Genomic DNA, 7,173 nt, shown 5'->3' with positions numbered 1-7,173 from the left:
TATCAGCTCCTCTTTTTTTGCCTCACCCCTCCCACCCTCATGACCCCTTGATAAATTATAAATTATTTTCATAACTTAAACTGACTGCTGTCGCCCTTCACACACGTTTCTGATGTTCTTCCCCCTTGGGGGTGGGGTGGGACAGGGAGGATACAGGATATGAGTTAACCATTGTCTATGTTTCCTTTTCCTCCCCTCCCCCCCACCTTCTCACTACCTTCCTGGTATTGCTACTCCCATTTCTGTTCCTGAGGGACTTATCTGACCTGAATTCATGTGTCCTGAGCTCTTATCTGTACCAGCATACATGCTCTGGTCTAGCAAGACATGAAAGGCAGAACTGGAGTGTAACTTAGTGGAGGGGGCGGAGTTGAGGAAACTTCATAGAACCAGAGGAATATTGTGTGTTTCATTGGTGCTATACTACTCCTTGGTTGACTCATCCCTTCCTTGTGACCCTTTTGTAAGAGGAGGCCCTATTGTCTACAGATGGATTTTTTGTCCCTCCTCCAAGCCCCCTCATTCTCATCAAAGTGGTTTTTGTTTGTTTCTTTTGGGTTTTCTGGTGCCTGTTACCTGATTCCATTGGCACCTCATGATCACACAGGCTGGTGTGCTTCTTCCATGTGGGTTGTTGCTTCCCTGCTAGATGGCCACTTGTTTAACTTCAAGCCTTTAAGAACCCAGATGCTGAATCTTTGGATAGCTAGCCACCATCAGCTTTCTTCACCACATTTGCTTCTGCATCCATTTTGTTTTCCAGCGATCATGGGGGGAAGGTGAGCATCACAGAATGCCAGATTGTTAGAACAAAGTGTTCTTGCATTGAAGGAGGGCTTGAGCAGATGCCTAAAGTCCATCCAATTCATCAATGTATTGCCATATAATATATGTAAATAGGCCTATACCTCTATTTTTATGAATTGATATATACACACTTATGTTTATACCTTTATCCACAGCTTTGCATCCTAGATTTTTCTTTTGTTTCCTTTTACCTTCCCCCTGCCCCACCATCATGCTTGCTCTTTGTTGCCTCTTAGTAATTCCTCTCAGATAGATTAATGTTGCTCCAACACCCCCAGGATCTCTATGCCCTCCTGTTTGTTGAATCTAATTTCCTAGTTGTTCCCCTGTCTATGGCATTATTTGTTCACCACTTGCTTCCACCACCTCTTCCTCCAAGCAAGTCCCTCCAGAATCATCAGTCCCATTTCTTTCTCCTCAGGCTTTCTTCCCATGTTATATAAGTAGGCAAACCAACAATAACAGAGACAAAACAAAAAGAAAAACAAAGCTTGAATAAAAAGAGGGAAAAAAGAAAAAAAAACTAGCAAGAAACAAACAAACAACAAAAGGAAAGAGCATACATAATTCCAGGCCTGTCCACTGACCTTAATGGCTTCCTATAAAGCTTATAATATAATTCAAAATCTTAGTATAACATAACATTTCCTGAAAGATCTAGCCCCAACCTAAATCTCGAGCCACGTTTCATACTACTCTTGTCCACGTCCAAATTTCTCTATCAACACTTACCTTTAATATGTCTCTTGACTAATAATAATCTTATCCTCTCTCAGGGCCTTTAACTTACTGTTCAATGAGCCCCCGTGGTACTGGGAATTAAGTGTTGGGCTCTGTGATAATTATGTTTTGTGTGAACTTGGCCTGCTCAGAAATCTCAGTAGTTTGGCCATATAATCCCCCATGATGTGATCTAACACAATGTAATCAATGTCATAATGGGATCTAACATAACATAATCAAGTCTATGTGCAGCCAGCAACTGTGTCACTGATTTTGCATCTTTAGAGGATCCAGCAGGCTGCTAACCAAGAGTAAGTGATTCTAAACCACCAGCTGCTGTGTAGGAGAAAGATGATGCTGTCTGCTGCAATGAATGGAGTTATCATCTCACAAACTGTTGGAAGCAATGCTACTTTGCCCTATAGCGTCCTATTAATCTAAATGTACTATATGGCAGTGGGCTTTGCTTTTGGAGATTCTCTCTCTATCTGAAGCATTCTTTAGAAAAGTAATCCTGTGTTTGGGTTCATCACCTCATGCAAAGCTTATTACAAATGGTAGCTCCTTAAAGATGTATCCCCACTTACATCCTTTATATATTTTACTTATATTTAATATCATTTACCATTCTGAAGTTATTTCAGCTATTTGTTTGAGTAGCTGTTTATTTTCTGTTTTTTTATACCTCTGAAGCTAAATTCTACATGAAAATGGTCTCTATTTGTCTTATTCAGTAATATAGAACTGCAGCCACTTAGACTTAGAACAAGGCCTAGACAATAAGGCATTTCTTAAATGTTTATGGAAAGAATAAATGAATAAACTCTTCAGATACCATGTTAAATTCGGTAAAAGCATTGTTAAACAAAACCCACATAAAAACCATAAACTGACTGTCAATTGTTGACATGAGTAATTTCAAAGAATAGGTCTTATGTGAAATTCAGCATTATGTTAAAATGGAGGATGGTCACTTGGATTAAGAAAATGGAGGATGACTACATCATTATATAACTTCCAAATCACACCATATGTACCTACCACATCACTTCAGTGCATAAATGTTACACCATTCAAAAGCATGACCCAGCAAAATGTACACATAATCTTAAACATCACATCCAGGATTATTCCTTCCTTGCATCACAACATTGGATACTTCCAGATAAAAATGGTTAATGTGCAAAATATCAAACTATACATTTTTTTACTACTATCATAAATGTGGAGTGTCATATAACAAGATAGTCAATAAGTTAGGAGTACATATGTTATTGTCCTCATTTTACAGGTTAAGAAGCTGAGTTTAGAAAGTTAAATGGATTCTTAAAGGTGATAGAGATAGTAATTGTGCTGTTTTTTTCTAGACAAAATTTAATTTATTTGTAACTAGAAATAAATATTTCACAATATATAATTACATACTGTTTTGTGATTAATCATTGTGCTTTCATTATGTTCAATTTGTGATAATAATTGTGAATGCTGAAACCCAGCTATGAGATTTGACTCTCACTCAGCATCCCCATTCACTTAATGTCATGCTATATTCTCTTTCTCCTTATCTAACTTAATGAGCACATATTTAGCAAATTTCCAGATTAAAATCGTAAAAAATTACAAATCCCAAAATAAACTACTACAGATTAGAATGATGTCCTAAAATGAAACAAAGTATGCGTACTATCTAGCAAATCAGCTAAAACTTATGGACAAGAGAACATTGGTTAATCAAACATGTGAGAAAAATAACACATGATGTAGAGACAAAACAAAACAAAAATTTAAAAAGCATCAAACTGGACTCCTCATTGGTCAAAATATCATAGTCAATTATCAAAGTCGGATTTTAAGGGAGAAATAGACAAAGCAGAACTTGATTAATGAAAAGGGACCCAGAAATGACAGTGCTATGGTTATTGTGTGTGTGTGCATGTGTGCGTGCATGCCACCCAACTTCACTAGTGTTTGGTGTCCATTTGTTTTGGCAAACACCAATGTAAATGTTGGTATGAAGGCATTTTTATATGATAAACATTAACAATAATTTGAACTTAAGAAAAGCAAATTACTTTTCATAAAGCAGAGTCCTTGCCTAATCAGTTGATAGCCTTAAAACAAAATCTGATATTTTCTAAAGGTGAAGAATTCTGTCTCAAAGTTGTAACATAGCTATCCTTCCAGAGTTTCCAGCCTGCCTGTCCTACATATTTGGAACTTATCCACTCCCACCATTATGTGAGCCAATTCCTTAACAACTCACTATCTATCTATCTATCTATCTATCTATCTATCTATCTATCTATCTATCATCTATCTATCTATCTATCTATCTATCTATCTATCTATCTATCTATCTATCCCTATGATTATGACTCATAGTGGTCCTCTACAGGGTTTCTTGGGCTGTAAATCTCTATTTTTATGGGAGCAGGTAACCTCTTCGTTCTCCCATGGAGCTGCTGGTGAGTTTGAACCAACCTTGTGGTTGGCAGTACAACCCTTATTCCACAGTGGCACCAATGTGTATTTGTATGTTTATGTGTATATATATATATATATATATATATATATATAGGCTTGCTTCTGTTTCTCTTGAAAAACATATAATAGTAAATGCATGACTTATACATGGAAGAACTACAAACACATAGTCTAGATCAGAAAAAGAAAAATTCTATATGTGTCAAGGAACTACTATTTAGAGATAAGTATCATTTTCCCCAAGGAAGAACTATGTCCAATTAATAGAAGTCAGAGGGGATAGAATGCAGTTCAATATATGAAACTTTATGTTAATAATGGATCACATTGCTCCACAAAGTTTGAGATCCTTTCACTACAAGTTTTCATATAGAAGCAAGACAGGGAAACTATACACACATTTATACATATGGAATGAAGTTGAACTAGATTCTCAATTCACAAATCTCAGTATAAAAACTCCAGCCATATTTTCAAAAATAAATATATACGTTTGTCCAACCCCCAGTAGTTCTGCCAAAGAGGCACAGAAATGAGTATTTTCCAAAAATGATTCATAAGATTCCATGGAACTCTAGGGTGATTCTAAGATAAGGAGTTCCTTCACATTTAGAATGCTGGGTTATGAGGTTCTGTAGGCTTACATAGATGCTCTGAGCATTGTCTAACACTTTACTGGTGCTCATTAATGAAAGTTTTAAGTATTTTCAAATAGTTGAATCAAAATTCTTAGGTTTTAAAGGCTTGAAATTAAACAAGTGGCCATCTAGCAGAGAAGCTACAAACCCACATGGAAGAAGCACACTAGCTGGTGTCACCATGAAGTTTGTCCAGAACCAGGTAACAGGTATCGGAAGACCACAAACAAACACAAAACCCATATCATTGAGAACGCCAGAGGTGAGAGCCCATCTGTAGACAATTGGACAATGAGTCAGTTGGGGAGCAGTAAAGCACCGATGAAACACACAATGCTCCTCTGGTTCCTTGAGGCTTCCTCACCCCCCTTCACTATCATGACCCTAGCACTGTCTTTGACTGTGGGTTAGACCAAAGTATGTGCATAGGTACAGATAAGACATAAAAGAACCCAGGAACAGGAATGGGAGTAGGGATACCAGAGGATGTACACTGGCACAGATAATAGCTGGAAACACAGGGAATCCAGGACAGACAAACCCCTAAGGACCAATAATGAGAGTAGTGATACCAGGAGGGAAAGGGGAAGGTGGGTGCAGAAGGAGAAACCGATCACAATGATCTACATATGGTAGAATCCCAATCCTGGGGGACGGACAATAGAAAAGTGGGTGAAGGGAGACATCAGAGAATGTAAGACATGAAAAAATAATAATAATTTATAAATTATTAAGGATTGGTGAGGGAGGGAGCATGGGGGAAAGAGGGGAAAATATGGAGGTGCTGATACTAAGGGCACAAGTAGAAAGAAAATGTTTTGAGAATGATGATGGCAAAAAATGTACAAATGGGCTTGATACAATGGATGTATGTGTGGATTGTGGTAAGAATTATATGAGCTCCCAATAAAATGATTTTTAAAAAAGAAAAGAATGATGGAAACAGATGTACAAATGTGTTTGATATAATTGATGTATGGATTGTTACAGAAGCTGTAGGAGTCCTCAATAAAATATTTTTTTAATTCTTAGGGTTTTAAAAAAATAATTTTATTGGGGGCTCATACAACTCTTAACACAATCCATACATACATCTATTGTGTCAAGCACATTTGTACATTTATTGCCCTCATCATTCTCAAAACATTTTCTTTCTACTTGAGCCCTCCCTCTCTGCCCCCTCTCCCTCACGAACCCTTGATAATTTATAAATTATTATTTTGTCATGTCTTACATCATCCGACATCTCTCTTCACGCTCTTTTCTGTTGTCCATCCTCTAGGGAGAGGGTTATATATTGATCCTTGTAATCAGTTCTCCCTTTGTACCCCACCTTCCTTCCACCCTCCTGGAATTGCCACTCTCACCACTGGACCTGAAAGGTTCATCTGTCCTGGATTCCCTGTGTTTCCAGTTCCTATCTGTACCAGTGTACATCATCTACTCTAGCCGGATTTGTACTTGGGATCATGATAGGGGGGTGGGGGTGGGCATTTAAGAACTAGATGAAAGGTGGGCCGGAGGGCCCAGGCCTCGCTCCGGGTGTGGGCATTGTGGCCAGCACAGGTCCCCGGGAGGAGACCCCTGAGCTGCAATACTGTGTCGCAGACCCGAAGTAACGCCCCGCAGTGTTGGAACTGCAGCGGTTCCAGCGACGGGGGCCAGCGACGGGGGGACGTGTTCTTCTGTCCTCATTGCTGCGTGTTACAGCCACCTGATCCCACTCGGGATTACTTCATCCTAATAGATTGCACCCACTCCTTCAAAGTCGATACCATGAAGCTCCAGCAGAGGTACCAGCAACTGCAGCATCTGGTCCACCTCGATTTCTTCAGTCAGAGGACTCAGGTAACCCACCTGTAAGCCTAATCTCCTCAAAAACATGTGTACCCTGGCTAAAGCTCTGTGGAATAGTGATTCCTGAAGGGACAGATGGTGAATTGGAAAAGCAATTCCTCGTGGAAATCATGGAAGTCAATGAAAAGCTGGCAGAAGCACAGAATGAAGCTGTTGTGAATGACATTGAACCCGTTGTCTCAGTCAAGCAGAAAGAATGCATCAGCACTGCGAGCAGAGCGTTTGAACAAGATGACTTTGAAAAAGCCAAGGAAATGCTAGCACAACTGAAGTATTTTTCCAATATAGAAGAAAAGATCAAGTTAAAGAAGATTCCGCTCTGATTGTTGCTCATTTCAAAAGTTTCCCCAATAAAGTACCTGTATGCTTCTTGAAGAAAAAAAAGAACTAGAGGAAAGGTGTATGTTCCATCTGTGCTACACTCACTGCAACCTGACTGGCTCTTCTCCTCCCCACAACCCTTCTGTAAAGGGATGTCCAGTTGCCTACAGATGGGTTTTGGGTCCCCAGTCTACACTCCCCCTCATTCACAATGATATGTTTTTTTTTTCTTTGATGTCTGATACCTGATCTCTTCGAAATCTCATGATCACACAGGCTGCTGTGCTTCTTCCATGTGGGCTTTGTTGCTTTTGAGCTAGATAGCCGCTTGTTTACCTTCAAG

General features: G+C 39.1%; 1 pseudogene; it reads left to right on the top strand.

Moving 5' to 3' along the window:
- Positions 1–4,833: 4,833 nt before the first annotated feature.
- LOC101645123 lies at positions 4,834–6,869 on the top strand (annotated as a pseudogene).
- The last annotated feature ends 304 nt before the right edge of the window (positions 6,870–7,173 follow it).

Source organism: Echinops telfairi, unplaced genomic scaffold (genome assembly GCF_000313985.2).
Source record: "Echinops telfairi isolate 266 unplaced genomic scaffold, ASM31398v2 ScPeMD7_44;HRSCAF=162, whole genome shotgun sequence".
In the NCBI taxonomy this organism is placed as follows: domain Eukaryota; kingdom Metazoa; phylum Chordata; class Mammalia; order Afrosoricida; family Tenrecidae; genus Echinops; species Echinops telfairi.
This window is presented reverse-complemented; position numbering and strand designations above follow the sequence as displayed.